This window comes from Solanum pennellii, chromosome 1 (assembly GCF_001406875.1).
Source record: "Solanum pennellii chromosome 1, SPENNV200".
Lineage (NCBI taxonomy): Eukaryota > Viridiplantae > Streptophyta > Magnoliopsida > Solanales > Solanaceae > Solanum > Solanum pennellii.
Window position 1 is genome coordinate 54513968 of NC_028637.1, and position 15905 is coordinate 54529872.

The following is a 15905-nucleotide window of genomic DNA, read 5'->3' on the forward strand; positions in this document are numbered from 1 at the left end:
AACCAAGGTGTACTTGCATATGCTGGCCATTTTGACTTTGAAATCTTCTTCCCAAAAGGTTATGGAAGAAATCCTTGCCGAGTGCTAATAATAGGAGGGGTTATGTCTATGGGTGGGACATTTTGATTAGCTCTGATTCGAGAGGCTAAGGATTGGGTCACAATGGGGGGTGAAGGGTCTAGAATTTGAGTGGAATTATTTTTGTTTAAGGAACTATTGATAGGAGGTCTGATTTGATATTGCTGGGAGTTTTTTTTTGTTGGTTTTTTGCAAGTTTGATCTGTGAAGATCAAAGTTGGAAGAAACCTTAATAGGAGGAGGGATTTTGGGTTCCAAAGAATCGTTCCCTTTGTGATTATTCTTCTCGTTTTGTCCATTTCCTACAGCTTCCACAACCTTTGTACCCTTCTCATGCTCATTTTGATTAACGGGAACAACAGGGAACATTACAGGGAACAGTACAGGGAACATTGCAGGGAACATTACTATGATCATTAGGAGTTATTATGTTTAGCTTACCTGTGGTGTTACTGTTGGCCTTTGGTGTATAATCCTTAGCATAGTTGCCTTCTTTGGTTTGCATTCGTGTCCCTATTCATAGAAATGTGATCACTATTGCCATCCTTCACTGCATTTTGGTTTGTATTCCTTTCTTTTCTTATTGGAATTTCATCACACACCTTGCCTACATTAAGATTTTTAGCTATTTGAGAGTGATCTGTGCATTTCGAGTTTACCACACTATTGTTTTCATCATTTTTGTTGCCTCTTGATGGTTGTCTTCCTCCCTGAACAGCATTGGCAGCGTAATCAATAGGTATAGCTTCGCTATTTGTAGCACTATTATCAGCAGTCTTAGACGGAGTATTGGCGTGATTTGAGCTTGAACTTTGATGAGATGTAGCTTTGGTTGCCTTACCACCTTTCTGTATAGGAGACCTGGTTAATCGAGCTCCGACGACTTGGTCGAAATCTTCGCCGGATTTTTTTCATCATTAACATGGGCAATATTGATATGATTAGGTGCGATATGCTGCGTAGAGTCCATGACTGTAGTTTGTTTCTCCAAAATATGCCTCAATTCAGACGAATGTTCATTTGTGTTCATAGGCGATTTTGGAGAAATATCCTTTGAAGTTGCCCGATCAGATCTCTGAACTGGTAAGAGTGAATCATTTGATTTTGCAATTATGGATGTATCTTGAAGTGCAGAACACATCCATCAATTGTAACTAGATGAATCGCTCAAGATTTTGCCAAAGAAATAATTTCTTCTACCCACTTTAACTCCTCTTCAGAAAGTTGAACAGTGATCGCTATGTTGGAATTCAACTTTGATGAGTTGTGGTTGGAATTTGGGGATGATTCTTGTTGGAGAAGCTGCGTCTCCTCCATGTGCATATTTTGGCGTTGGTCTGGTGGTCGAAGGACCGTCAACGGCGGCACTATGGCTATTCTTGCAAAACTGTGAATTTCTCCCCTTGTGACAGTTAGTTACTGGGAGGCACAAATTCTAGGAAGTGATTTCCTTTAGTAGTGTTTCTATGAAAGTATTGAGGAAGAGAAAAAAGGTGATAGGCTGGTAGATAGCTGACATACATGGCATCATCCCAGCTTTATGCATGCACAGGATATTTTTGGAGGAGGGTCACAAGTCAAGTGTACAACTTGAGCGCAAATTAAATCAGTGATGAAAGATATGGTGCATAATGAGGTTATTAAAAGGCTTGATGCAAGTATTGTATACCCCATTTCAAACAACAAGTGGGTCATCCAGGTTTAATGTGTGCCTAAAAAAGGAGGCATAACGGTAATTACCAATGAAAAAAATAAGTTGATTCTAACCATGATAGTGACAAGTTGGCACATATGCATGGATAACACGAACCTGAATGAGGCCACCAAAAAGTACCACTACCTCGTTCCTTTCATTTATTAAATGCTGAACAGGTTAGCTGGATTGTTTCCTTGATGGATATTCAGGATAAATCAAATTGTGATTGCGCTAGAAGACAAGGTGAAAATCATAGTGAATTGTTTGTAAGGGACATATGTCATTATGTGAATGTCTTTGGACTATGTAATTCCCTAACCACATTCTAAAGATACATGATGACCATTTTTCATTATATCGTCGAAGATTTTGTGAAGATATTTATGGATGAGTTTTCAGTCTTTAGGGAGCCTTTTGACAGGTGTCTGGAAAATTTAGACAATGTGCTTGCTAGATGTGAGGAAACTAATATCGTCCTAAAATGGGAAAAATGTCATTTCTAGTAAAGGAAGAGATTGTATTGGGACATACGATGTCAAAGATAAGGCTGGAACTTGATCGTGCAAAAGTGGAGGTAACTAAGAAGCTACATCCCACAGTTTCTATTAAAGGGGTGAGAAGTTTTTTGGGTCATGTTGGATTCTACAAGAGATTCATTAAGGAATTCTCTTAAGACTACAAGAGCTATGTGCAGTCTCCTAGAGAAGGAGATTAAATTTGTCTTTGATGAGCAACGCATTCAAGCTTTTGAGGCTTTGAAGAAGAAGTTGATAGAAGCTCCAATCCTGACTTCCCCAAATTAGGGTCTTCCTTGAGTTAATGTGTGATGCAAGTGATGTGGTTGTAGGGGTAGTGTTATGGAAAAGAAAGGAGAAAGTGTTTCATTTAATCTACTATGAAAGCAAAACACTGGATCCAATTCAAGCCAACTACATAGTGACTGAGAAAAAAAAGTTAGCCTTGGTTTATGCTTTTTACAAGTTCAGAGCTTACCTGGTATGGACTAAAGTTGTTGTTTGTACTGACAATGCAGCTATCAGGTACTTGTTCAATGGAAGAATGCAAAGTCGCGACTGATTTAGATGGATTCTATTGTTGCAAGAATTCGACATAGAGATCAAGGACCGAAAAGGTTCTAATAATGAGATTACAAATCACTGGTCCAGGTTGAAGAGTTTCGTCGCATGTGGGTGAGTAAGGTAAGATCCGGGAAGATTTTCCTAATGAACAGTTATTGTCTCTACAGGTGACATAATTACTATAGTATGCAGACATTGTCAACTACTTGGTGAGCGAAGTGTTTCCAACGGATGCAACCACCCAACAAAAGAAGAGGTTGATTTATGATGCTCTTTTCTATATATGGGATGAAACCTTATCTTTTCAAACAGGGCCCTGAAAAATGAGGAGGAGGTGTGTACCTGAGTCTGAGATGAGACAATTGATGGATAGTTGCCGCTAGTCTACATATATGGGTCATCATGGAGGTGAGCGCACTACACATAAAGTGCTCCAATCATGTTTTTAGGCCTACTTTTTTCAAAGATGTTGCTAGTTATGTGAAGAGTTATGATCAAAGACAGAGGATGGAAAATATTCCAAATGACATGACATGTCATTGCATAACATCTTGGAGGTCTAAATACTTTGATGTATGGGGGATTGACTTCATGGGAAACAATTTTAACTGCTTACTTGTATCAATGGGATAGTGGTTGATATGACTTTGGTTTTATGTTTGGGATTGAGGGATATGGATTTGAAAAGACTAGTGGGTTTTGCTCCCAAGGGGGAGATAGTGCGCTTCATGGTTGGTGCATGAGTTCCTTGTTATGGTTTGGTGGGTTAATTTCTGGAAGCAATGTGACTTCTTAGCATCCCTATCTCTTTCCTTTATCTTCGAATCTAGTTTGAAGTCTTATCCTCATAGTTCACTTTTTAGGATTCTTGTGTCTTAGGACTCATTTGTTTCCATTAAGATTAAGAGGTCTGAATCTGAATATTAAGATTTGCATTAAGATTCAGGTGTTTTGATCTGAATACACATCTGAATATTAAGATGTGGTCTCTAAATCTGAACCATTAAATAATTAATGTTATTTTTTTTTCAAAATCTGAATGTGCATATGAAATTAAAGTTAAATTAATAAAATACCATAAAAAATTCATTTCAACAAAACATCACTTTTGATAAAAAAAAAATTAAAAATTTTAATAATCATAATTTGGAGTACAATTTTTTCATTCAAAAACCTTGATAAACATCAATACACCAATATTGTTCTTGACACAATCAATACAATAAAATTATTAATATATAAAAAAAACTTGAAAGTATTTATGAAAACATACCAGTTCAAGAGGGGAAAATGGTGTTTGATTAAGAAAAGAGAGAAAAAAAGTTTTTAGTTATGAGATAAAAAGGCACGCTTAAAGCAGAAAAATGATGTTTTATTATTTGATAACTTATCAAATGAGTATTAGTGTTGTTAAGAGTCTCCTACAGATCTGATTTATTCAGACCTCTTCAGACCGATTCACAAGTTTTTTAAGAAATTAAGCAAATTAACTTAATGGGTGGAATCTGAATTATTCAGATTCATACCTAAAAATCAAATGTACTTAATAGGTTGAATCTGAATGATTAAGATTCAGACCTCCATTAAGTGCAAACAAATGAGGCCTTAGTCATCCTCATGTTTCCTCATGCATGCATGCCCATGAATTTTTTTCATGAAAAATTTGATTTTCCAAAATTATATTTTAGTTTAATTGATTGTTTCATGATTATGTGCATTTGAGTATGAGTTGCACATAGACCTTATGAAAGTATGTTTTGAATATTCTTTAGCTTGGAGTTGAAATTTCCTCCTCGGATATGTGTATTTACGTGGTCGCATTCATGTTGGGATGCTAAGTCTTGTTCCTACCTTCCTTATGATGTATTGAATATGTGTTATCTTGGAATTGAGATTCCTCCTTGGTTATGTGTGTTTTGATGAAGTTTCATCAATGATTTAGTTGTTAGTTTCTCTCCTACTCTTTTCGCGCTATTATTAGTTCAATTCGGGGACGAATGTTCCCAAAGGACAGAGGTCCGTAGGTGGTGGCATAGTTAGTAAGTTAAAAGTCTACCAAAATGTCAAGTTCCAGTACTTTTCCTCAGTTTACCAGGACAATTTGTTGTTCAATGCACGAGTCCTAGATAGGTCTCGTAGGTGAGTCCTAGACTTATAGAAACTTCGAAGTCAATAGTTGGGACCTATAAATGTGGTCCACAGTCTGTCGATGAGTTGTAAGTATGGCCTGTCATTGGTTTCCCAATTAAAAGCCTATGAACTCCATTGACGGTCAACCAGTCCAGTTCGTGGTCTAACCAATGGACCGTAGGTCACGCCATCGGCAGGAGTTGACAGTTATTTGTATGAGGGATTTTGGGTCTTTTCCTAATTATTCTAGCCTAATACTATGTTATTTTACCCTTCACCCAAAGCCCTATATAATAATTTTAAACTCCAACTCACCCAAACTCAATTAATTCTCTCAAATTCTTAAAAGAATATCAAGCTCCTCCTCTCTATATTTCTCTCTCTAGAAGTTGAAGAAGAAAGCTAGTGTTTCAAGATCAAGACTCCTAATTCTTTATTGCTTCCAAGATTTTGGCATCAAGGTATGATAGTATTCATCCACGGATCCCTTTTTTCCATAAAGTTTCCGAATTCTCCAATTTTATAAAGTTAGATTCTCCAATTGATGTTAGGATTTTCTTCCATGTCATGGGTTCATTTCAATGTTGAATTATTTTATTGATTTATGACTTTTTATGCATGAATTGAGTAATTACATGTTTTTAAGTTGATTTCTCATGAACCCATGCATAACCCATGATCTTTTTTCATCATAAACAATGAAAGATTAATTTTTGAAGATATGCATGTCCTTTTTGAGGAGATTAATATAGTGAAGTTGAGGACACATGGACTTTGAAAACATGATGACACTTGTGAATTGTTTAAAAGAATGCATGTTCATGAAAGTATTTTTTTGACTCAAGAAATCTTATAGCTAGAATTTTCTATATATTCCATTCTTAGCCACATGACATAAATGACCGTTGGATTTGCCCTCAACGATTTTGGGCTATTTTCCTAAATTAAGTCTTGATTAGTATGGTATTCAGATATGTCATCAATGATTAGAGACCACAATTTCAAAATTATTTCCATTAGTATTAGGGGCATTTCTAGCATGAAGTGAATGACTATGGGCGTTAAAAGCTTTTATGAAAAGATCATGGACGGTGAAAGGTTTTCTCACGCATGATCTAAGGAGCTATACTTATATGACTTTAGCTTGGATTGGTTACTTAATTATTCATTTCCATGGATCATGAGACAAATTATGATTAGTAAGTACTTTGTGGGATTTATGGTTAGCACTGAAAGGATATTAAGATGGAAGCTCTCCCCGGTTGAGGATGTTTCTAGTAGCAATGACATTATACCTTACATATGTGCCCCTTATAGGATGATTTTCTAGATAGACATTAGCTAGTGAATAACCTTTAGCTCATAATATGGTTCTACCTTAGAAAGTAGGACAACCCTTTTCCAGTGTGGGAGACACAGGGGTTCCATGTTATAGCTCGCATGGTCTATATGTCGGTTAAGGTTACTTCCCACAATAATGAACCAAGGTTACCTTTAAATTATCTCTCATTTATTTTAGAAGATGATGAAAGTTGCATTGACCATGGTTATGATTATGTTTTATAACTTCCTATCTTATGTTTTGACTTGATCTTTACATATCACAAAAATGTCCTATGTCCGACTTCACAGATTTGCACTCTCGTGGCTAGAGATCTTATAGTAGAAGATTGAAGAGAAAGTCCTCATCATCTGAGGACCGAGCTTGGTTTCCATTTTGTATTTACTTTCAGTTTTGAACTTGATGTATATGTTATGCGCCGCTAAAATATGATGTACTAGATGGATTTTGAGACTATTCTTAGACTTCCGCTTTACTTTATAAACTCTTATATGTTGAAACAGTCTTTTAAAATCTCTTAAGTCTGTTGCTTGTATGATATATGCTAAGTGGCTTTTATGAGGGGCCCTCGGGGTCTTATACTTTATGTTATGCCTATGGGCTACCTTGGTTTGTGACACATAGTGACCATATCGTGTCCTAAAGGCTGACTTTGGGATGTCACTATACTCTGAGCTGATGATAGCCATATCTGAGGTCTATCTTAGAAAAGCAACTAGCACCCTGAAGTTGGTCGAACAACTCATCAATTTTGGGTATGGAATACTTATTTTTTGTTGTGACTTCAACTGACGATAGTCAATGAACATTCTAAGAGAATCATCTTTCTTTTTAATGAACAACATTAGAGCACCCCCATTGAGAGATATTGGGTTTGATAAAGCCCTTATATAGAAGTTCTTTTAGTTTTTCTTTCAATTCCTTTAGCTTAGGTGGAGTCATTCTGTAAGGAGGGATCGAAGTTGGTTATATGGAAGGACATCTATTCTGAAGTCGATTTCCCTTTCGGGAGGGACTCCAAGAAGATCTTTTGGCAACGCTTTTGGAAACTTATTTACGATGGGACTAATTCAAGAGTTGGGGTTTCGAAATTTGAACTCTTAACCTAAATAAGATGATAGATATACCCTTTAGAAATCATTTTCCTAGCCTTAAGGTAATAGATAAATCTACCTACGCGCACTAAGTTACTACCATTCAACTCTAAGGACATCTCCAACCCTAAACTCTATTTTACTCTCCAAAATATAGAGTTTTCTATTTTTTCAGACAACCAACTCTATCCCAATTCTCTATTTGACTCTTTAAAAAGAATATTTTTCTCTATATTATTATTTCTATTTTATTCTTATTTTCTTATTTCATATAAATCATTTATTTCTTTTTCCCAATGATTACTTTATATAATTATCATGTGATAAAAAATTTATTTTTCAAATTTTTTATTTAATATAAATTATATTTTATCCTAAATTTTTAAATATCATAAATTGAACGAAAATATTATATAATATATAAATTAATGAACAAATTCAAATAAAAGTAAAATACGATTACATAAACATTACATAAACACTCAATTTTTGAAATTATTACGCTGCTCTCGTAAATACTCTATTAATGCATTACGGAGTTCAAAATGAGCATTTTTGTCCTTAATTTTATTATGTCTAGCAAAAAAATTTTCAAATCAGAGATTTTCATCTACCACCATTTTTGTCGTTGCAGTTGGAGCCTCTACGACATCTTGAATTGGTGCATTAAGATCACGACCTCAATTATCACGTAGTATAAATCATGCATTCATTACATCATGTAGCATTTCCTTTCTCCAAAAATGTGATGATCTTGCAATAATTGCAAACCTCCGAATGCACGTTCCACATCTTTTCGACATGATTTTTGTTTCATCGCGAATTAATTATTATGTTACGTATTATATTTTATCTTGTATTCAAATTATTATGTTATGTATTGTATTGTATTGTTATTTGTATTTAAATTAATTTTTTCATCTTACCATTTTAATTTTGTGTATTCTTTATAAGGAAAATTAATAGTAAAATAAAATTTTATTATTGGTGAAAATTATTTAAAATATATTAATCGAAATTAAAGTAGTATATATTAGAGATTATATTTTTTAAAATAGTATATTACCTTTAAAAAGAATCATGAATACTAGATATTTAATTAATGAAATTATATGTAAATTAATATGTTAATTGAAAAGTAATGGAAATAATAATAAAATATTGAAAAAGTAAAATAGAGAGTGTAAATAGTAGTTCTCCAAATTTGGAGAACTACTGCTCACCTCTCTATAAATGGAGTGTAGAGAGTAATGTGCAGAGGGGTTGAAGAGGACATTCTCTATTTTACTCTCCAAATACAGAGGATGAAGAGTAAAATAGAGTTGGGTTGGAGATGGTCTAAGACTGTCTAGTTTTGAAACTGAAATGGAGCGATCCTAGTTCTACAATCGATTGAGGCATAACAGGAGTGTAACAAATTCATGCCTTGAATGATATCAAAATCTATCATTTTTAACTCTACAAGGTCTATTGAGGTGACTTTTTGGGAAACTGTGACAGAGAAATTTATGTACACCCGTCTAGATATAAATGGGTCATCAACTGGAGTAGACACTAAGAAGGGTTCGGAAAGAGCTTTGGACTGACACCAAAGTTTATTGCTATATGTGGAGTTACAAAGAAAGTGTAGCCCCTGGATCTAACAATGCATAAGGATCTAAATGGAAGACGTGTAATGTACCAGTGACCACATCAAGAGAATTTTCATGGGTCTTGGCAATCTTAAAGAGCATACAACTTGTTTTGGAGCTGATCACCACCTATACCAGACGAGGCACCTTGTTGTGTGGGGCGACCCGTTGGAGCTGCTGAAGTAGTAGATTGAGTCGTGTTAGCTCCTTGTCATTGCCTGGTAGAAGGGAAATCCTTCAACATATGACCAGACTGACCACACCCAAATCACCCCACTCTGTCTTCAAGACACTCTCTCTGATGATTCTTACCACACTTTCGACAAGTTGGAGAAGTTTGGTTACCTGAAACACTCCCTATGACTTAGAGCCAGATGCTCTCCCTTTTTGATCCTGTCGAAACTGTGGGGCGGAGCACTAGCTAATGAATGTTCTTAGATTGTAGACCTCCGCTAAAATTGTGAGCAATTTCCACCGCCCTGCCTCTGCTGAGAGTATTTATATTTACCCATCCTAGCCTTTTTGGTATCCTTAGCCATTTCCCTAAGCTTATCTCCCTCAACCTACTGAGCATGAGTCATTAGTCTAGAGATATCCATATCTTCCAATAACATGGCATTTTTGTACTCGGTCTTCACTAGATCAAATACTCCAAACAAGAACTTGCTCATTTGTGCTCTCGAATCGGCAACCATATGTAGAGCATACCTAGAGAGTTGGGTGAACTTCAGCCCGTGTTCTTGGACTGTTATTAACCCGTGTTTTAACTTCATGAATTCCTAGGTCTTGGACTCCCTCAACTCTCCGGAAAGAACCTGTCTAGAAAAGCTCTATAAAAACGTCCCATGTCCCAGGAGCAGCATTCTCACTCTTGTTTTCATTCCACTGCATGAACCAGATATGAGTCATATATGTGAGTTGATAGATGCTAGCTCAACACTCTCAATACCGGTCATTTGCATACTCCAAGAATCTTCTTAATCTCGACTATGAAATTCTGTGAATCCTCACCAACCCTCTATATTAGAAACTCTGACGGATTCATACAAACAAAGTATCAAATCCTAACTGCAACTGATCCACCGGTGGGGTTTTTAGGAACTGGGACTGCTGATTGTTATGGTTGGCTACGGCATGGGCCAACAACTGGATCATATTATGGAACTTTGCATTCGTAACCTCATGGTTCAGGACTGGAGAAACTGTGTTAGTTTTGCTGCATTAGTATTTCATGCATTAGCTCTGCGATGAGGCATGATTTGAAATGTATAAACGACATATTAGAAAGGAGAAGTTGAATCATACTTTACGCACGATAGGAATAACAAATGAAGTGAAATTTTATTTAAACACCTATTAGTCTCCCTCTCATAGGTGTGGTACGCTTCACACTCATGAAAGTGACTTTACGAGTGCGAATTTCAGGCACCCTAGGACTCTTGAACATGATGCTCTGATACCTAGTTGATATAACGCTATCAGAATAGTGTTAGTTGTTTCAATATAATGATAACTTGTCACAATACTTGAAATTTAAAGAATAAGTCAAAAAACAGATTTGATATTTTGTAAATAGATAATGGTAGATTTTTCGTAATGTCAGAATATTCAATAATAAAAGAATTACTCGAATGGTAAGCGTCCCTTGCTTCTAACTCTTAGGTTCTGAGTTTGAGCCACAAAGGAAGAGAGCTCCAATGGAAATACAGAAATAATAATGTAGGTTCATGTTAGTCTTCGTAATACAAATAAGGCCACAAAATATGCAGTCAAGTAAGAAGGATACTACAATTACCAAAATGCTATTCCATTTCTCAATTATTACCATGATTCTCATACAAAATAAAGCAAAAATTTATTATATTTTTTCTCAAAAATATTTTTCAAATTTTACTGTATATGAGATTAACTAATTTTAGAATCTCTCTATAGAGAGAGAGAGAGAGACGTGGGAGCCTCAGAAAAGTTGAGTTCCCAAGTTACTACTTTATTGACTTGATAATCAAGTCAATCCTAATTAGAGCCGTCAAAATGGGTTTGGCCTGCGAGGCTGGCCCAACCCAACCCTTGAAATAAGTGGGGTTGGGCTTAATATTTTTGGTCCTTTTATGAACGAGGCTTTTTAGCCCGCCCCATTTGGCTCGTTGGCCTATTAGGCCCAACCCACAAGCCTAAGAGGCCAGCCCGTGGGCTATTAATTTTGTAAAATATCTTTATATATATATTTAATAGTGTTTTATTTGTAAAGATTTTATGAATAAATATTTTGAAAACAAATAATCAAGTATTTTGTAATATCATCTTGCATGGTGAATTGTAGATGAAGATGAACTTCTTAAGGAAATAATATCACATATTGATTCAAATGTCATCGATGGTGAAAGTAGAAGCGAAATTATAAAACATTACTTAATAAGTCATGTAATATTTAAAAATTTAGATTTGTTAAGTATTTAGGCTGCATTGTGTTGCTGGAAATCTTTTCAACCAACTAGTTTTTTGTGGAGAAATGATGGGATGATCAACATTTATCCGTTAAATCTTACGTTGGCTATTATGTATTTTTGCAAGTATTCACCAAAGTGTGTGATTCATAAATGTATTTTTGTAAGTATTCATCGAAGTGTGTGATTTCTAAATGAATTCATGTATAAATTGATGTCGTGTTCATAGATGTCAACATTTGATATTCTTTGTAAGAGAGTAATATTGTTCATTTTTCGGTTGAAGGGTCAACCCGTGGCCCGCTTGGGACTGGATTGGGCCGCTATTTTATTGGCCCTTTAATTAAAAGGGTCAGCCTGCCCCAACCCATTTAACTCTCTAGCCCGTTAGGGTTGGGTTGGGTTGGGTTGGACCAACCCATTTTGACACCTCTAATCCTAATTATACATTATGAATTTTTTATTATTTGATAGTGATCTAGTTATTATAGAATATATTCGACCTCTATGGGAATTTGAACATAATGCTTTCATATGTCTATGATAGGAGGGGCTAGGTATTAGTTGTCATGCTAATATGATCTCTCATTACCTGAACAAAATTTAGTACTTTGATGTTACAAGTAAGCTCATAAAATACATATTTCATAAATTTTTATCATCGAAAGAGAACACAACTTATAATTCCACTTACTAATGAAAATTACATATAAAATATCTTGTGAATAAAATAGTTCTCTAGTTAAATCAACTTCCTTTCACATAGGGAATATACGTGTTCCTAGCAGATCAAACAGCAAAAAGTATAAAGGCAGAAAAAAAATTAAAAATAGAGCCAAAATCCTAATATTTTAGACCTGAGAGAACTCGGTAAATGAAGCCTTTCCCAAAGAGATTAAAGTTAAATTCAGATGTCTGCCCTACAACCTTGTGTATGAAAAAGTTAACACAATGGACATCTCCGGGACTAACTCATGTTGTACAGCAGAATGCTAAACGAATTTAGGGAAACAATAACAAAGAAACATTGGTTATCTGTTGTAGGATTACTTCCTCGATTTCTTCCTGGAAGATTTGGATGAAGCCTTTGATTGCACTGCAGAGGCTCCTTTTGGATTAGCTGGCTGGTTTGACTTCGTATTACTACTGCTCGCTGCCTCTTTAGCCACTGCACCTTGAGAACCTCTAATTTGAGCTGCTCTCTTATCCTTTCTCTTTGGTCTGTAACTAGACCTCTCCCTCTTGGGAAGCCACCTCTCTGGATCAGGTAAAGGTCCTGGATTAGCTGGGTCAAAGCCCTTTGGATATTTTGGCTTTCTCTTCCTCTTTTTCTTCGCTTTATCCTTACTCTTCGCTTCGTATGTTTCAGTGGCACCAGCATTTGGACCTTTCTCGGCTTGCTTGGCACCAGAAGTTCTCTCCAAACTGTCTACATCTATTGCTTTCAGACCAGGTAGTTGTTTTAACTACTTCTCATAAGCTTCTGCTTTCTCAATGTCAGCGTGGGCTGCAGTCTGGATTAATCCAACTAAAGCCTCAATATTTCCATGGCTTTTCACTAGCTACTCATAAAGGCGTGCTGCCTCCTCTTTCAATCCATACCTGAGCTTGAAACCAGCAGCCTCCTGCATGATGGTATTGAGCTTATTGTCTTCAGTCATGGCATTTGACCACCACTTGATTGCAGAATCAAACACAGCATCGGCACCATCAGTATCTCCAGCCCTTTCCTTGAGAGAGACAATAGTGGCAACAGTTGCAGGCTCGTGTTGAATGTAAGGTATTTTTGCCAAGGAATCAGCTGCAATCTGCGGATGGCCAGCAGCTGCAGCAACCTGAGCCCTTGCAAGCAGGATAACCTTGGACCTGTCAGGAAACTTATCTGCATACTGTCCAAGTATTTCTTCAGCTTGGACCTGTCAGGAAACTTATCTGCATACTGTCCAAGTATTTCTTCAGCTTTAGCAGCCTTGTTCTCTCTCACATGTACAGCAGCTTGAAGTAAAGGCATCAAGCTACCAGGGAACATCTCAGGTAGAGCGCCAACAAGTTCTCTTGCCTGTAACAATCCAATGAGAAAAATAAACATTGGAAAAAGAATCGGGGAATAAACAGTAGCAGTTGGATGTCTAATAATGGGTCCCCTTGTTTCTAATGCATCAATTATTCAAAGGAGAACACATGTAAATCTTACAGATAATTTACCTGATCCATCTTATTAGAATGAAGAAGCAGCATCACCCTATTGGTATATATTGCTTCCCTTTGCTTCTGTGAGAGCTTCAAGTCCAGTCCACTAGCAAACTGGAACTTCTCTGGTCCATCACTTTTCTCTATTAGCTTATCAAGTTTCCTTAGGCCATCAGAGACATCTTTAGGACCCTTTAAAGCAATGAGATTAATTACTGCCACCGCAAGTGAAGACTCGTCGCCAAATTTCTTTTGACAAAATCAGTATAAGATGCAACAGCCTCTGGGGTGTTCCCTAGAATCTAGAGAGAAAAAAACAACTTGCATCATTCCAACTTACCAAAGCAAAAGAAGACTACTCAAACTTGTGTCATAAGATAATTTACCTGTTGTACATATGCAATTTGAACAGCTATAGGTGCCAATTCAATTTCAACATCATCATCAGCTAAATTCTCTTCCATTAGTGTTTCCTGACCAATTCTGTAATTCCATTGTCCACAATAAGATATTCATTTTTCTTTTAGATTTTCATTTCATTCATGCAAAAACTAGAAGTTTCACAGAGAATCGCAAAGAAGTGGAACATTTTACCCCATTTGATTTGACACTTCTAGAAGTGCATAAAGTTTAAAAAGACAAAGGAGAAAATATCATTATACGGTTGTTCCAAATGAATACACCATACACCAAAAATGCAGTTTGTCCCTTGTGACATCTCATAAATAGGTGTTCCAGTTTTTAATTAAACCCCCCCCCCCCCCCCACATCCCAAACCAAACCAACGAGAAGACATTAAGACTTAAAAGAAAAAGGCAAGTAACAATCATAACTAATCAAAGACACAGAAGCACTATTTGCATGATCCTGAAAATTGGAATGGCTAAAAAAAACTCTCTTTCTTGTATAAAGAACCGTAAACTCCATTTTACATACAACAAATAAGAAGATATAGCAGCTTTGCAGAGATTTTAACCCCCAACATACACCCACTTTTGACTGTAATGGCACATCTTTTCAATTAGACTAGTTCTAAATTGTTAGTCTACCATTACTAAAGGGTTAACAAACCAACAAAAAGTTAAACAAATTAGAAAATAAAAGATGCCTAGGATTCTCCTTAAGTTCATAGAGACAAAAATTAATCAATTGCTAAAGTAAATACATCTTGATGCCAACTTAACCCCTCCAAAATAACTTCCAAGCGAGGAAATATCTGATGCTTTATTACAAGTCATAGATTGTGCATCATCAAGTGTAAAGAAAATGGATAAAAGTCATACAAATAAAGCAAGTCAGGACTAACTGAATCTAATTTATTCATGATGTTATGAAGATCTTATTAGAGTAAAACTTCCCTTCGAGCTGACAATAACAGTTGTTCTGCATATTTGTATTTCTCCCTTTCAATTAAAGAGCAGGCAGTAGTGTAAGCCAATTCAAAACTGCTAGTTGCTTAACTCTCAGTAAATCCAAGGTTCGTTGAACTTCAGAAGACCTTCCAGCAGAAACCAGACCAGCAACAAGATTTATCTCCAAGGAATCTATAGTAGACTTTGGGAGCTTTTGATAAATATTGACAGATGCACCCATCTTTCCTAAACGATACAAAGTATGGCATTCCGACAGCATTGACTCAGTACTTCCTTCTTGCCCCTTCAAGGACTCTAAAGCCTCCTCCAATTTATTTTGCCAATAAAAGCAATATCCCTTTTCAAAGAAAGCATGACAATGAAAAAGGGAAAATGTTAATGAGAGGACCAAAATCCAGAATTTAAGAGAAAGGAACTTATTTTTCTTTTCATCAAGTAGAGGAGATAATCAATAAGCATAAGAAAAAAATAGGTAAATAATTTGCATAAAGATGGTGCTGGAACGACCCAAAGCTAGCTTGGCACTGAAAAGAAACTTATGAAATGGTTAACTTTCTCCTGTAGGAAAGATCGGGGACTGATGACTTCTCACATATTTCCTATTTAACTTTTAGAAGTGGCAAACGAGCGAGTCGAGTCGAATATAATATGCGTCGATCAAAAAATGAGTTAAATAAAATAGGTAACTTATTCGACTCGACTCATATTTTAAATGGCTAAAAATGAGTTACCCAATGGATAATATGGGTAGCCACCCATATTTACTCATATTATATTAGAGATCTTGTTAAAACCTATAAAAAAAAAAAGATTATCACTTCACTCCATCCCCACTAGCCCCCAGCCCC

General features: G+C 36.0%; 1 pseudogene; it reads right to left on the bottom strand.

Annotated features, from left to right (window-relative positions):
* Positions 1-12178: 12178 nt before the first annotated feature.
* LOC107006086 overlaps positions 12179-15905 on the bottom strand; it is an 11413-nt pseudogene continuing 7686 nt past the window's right edge.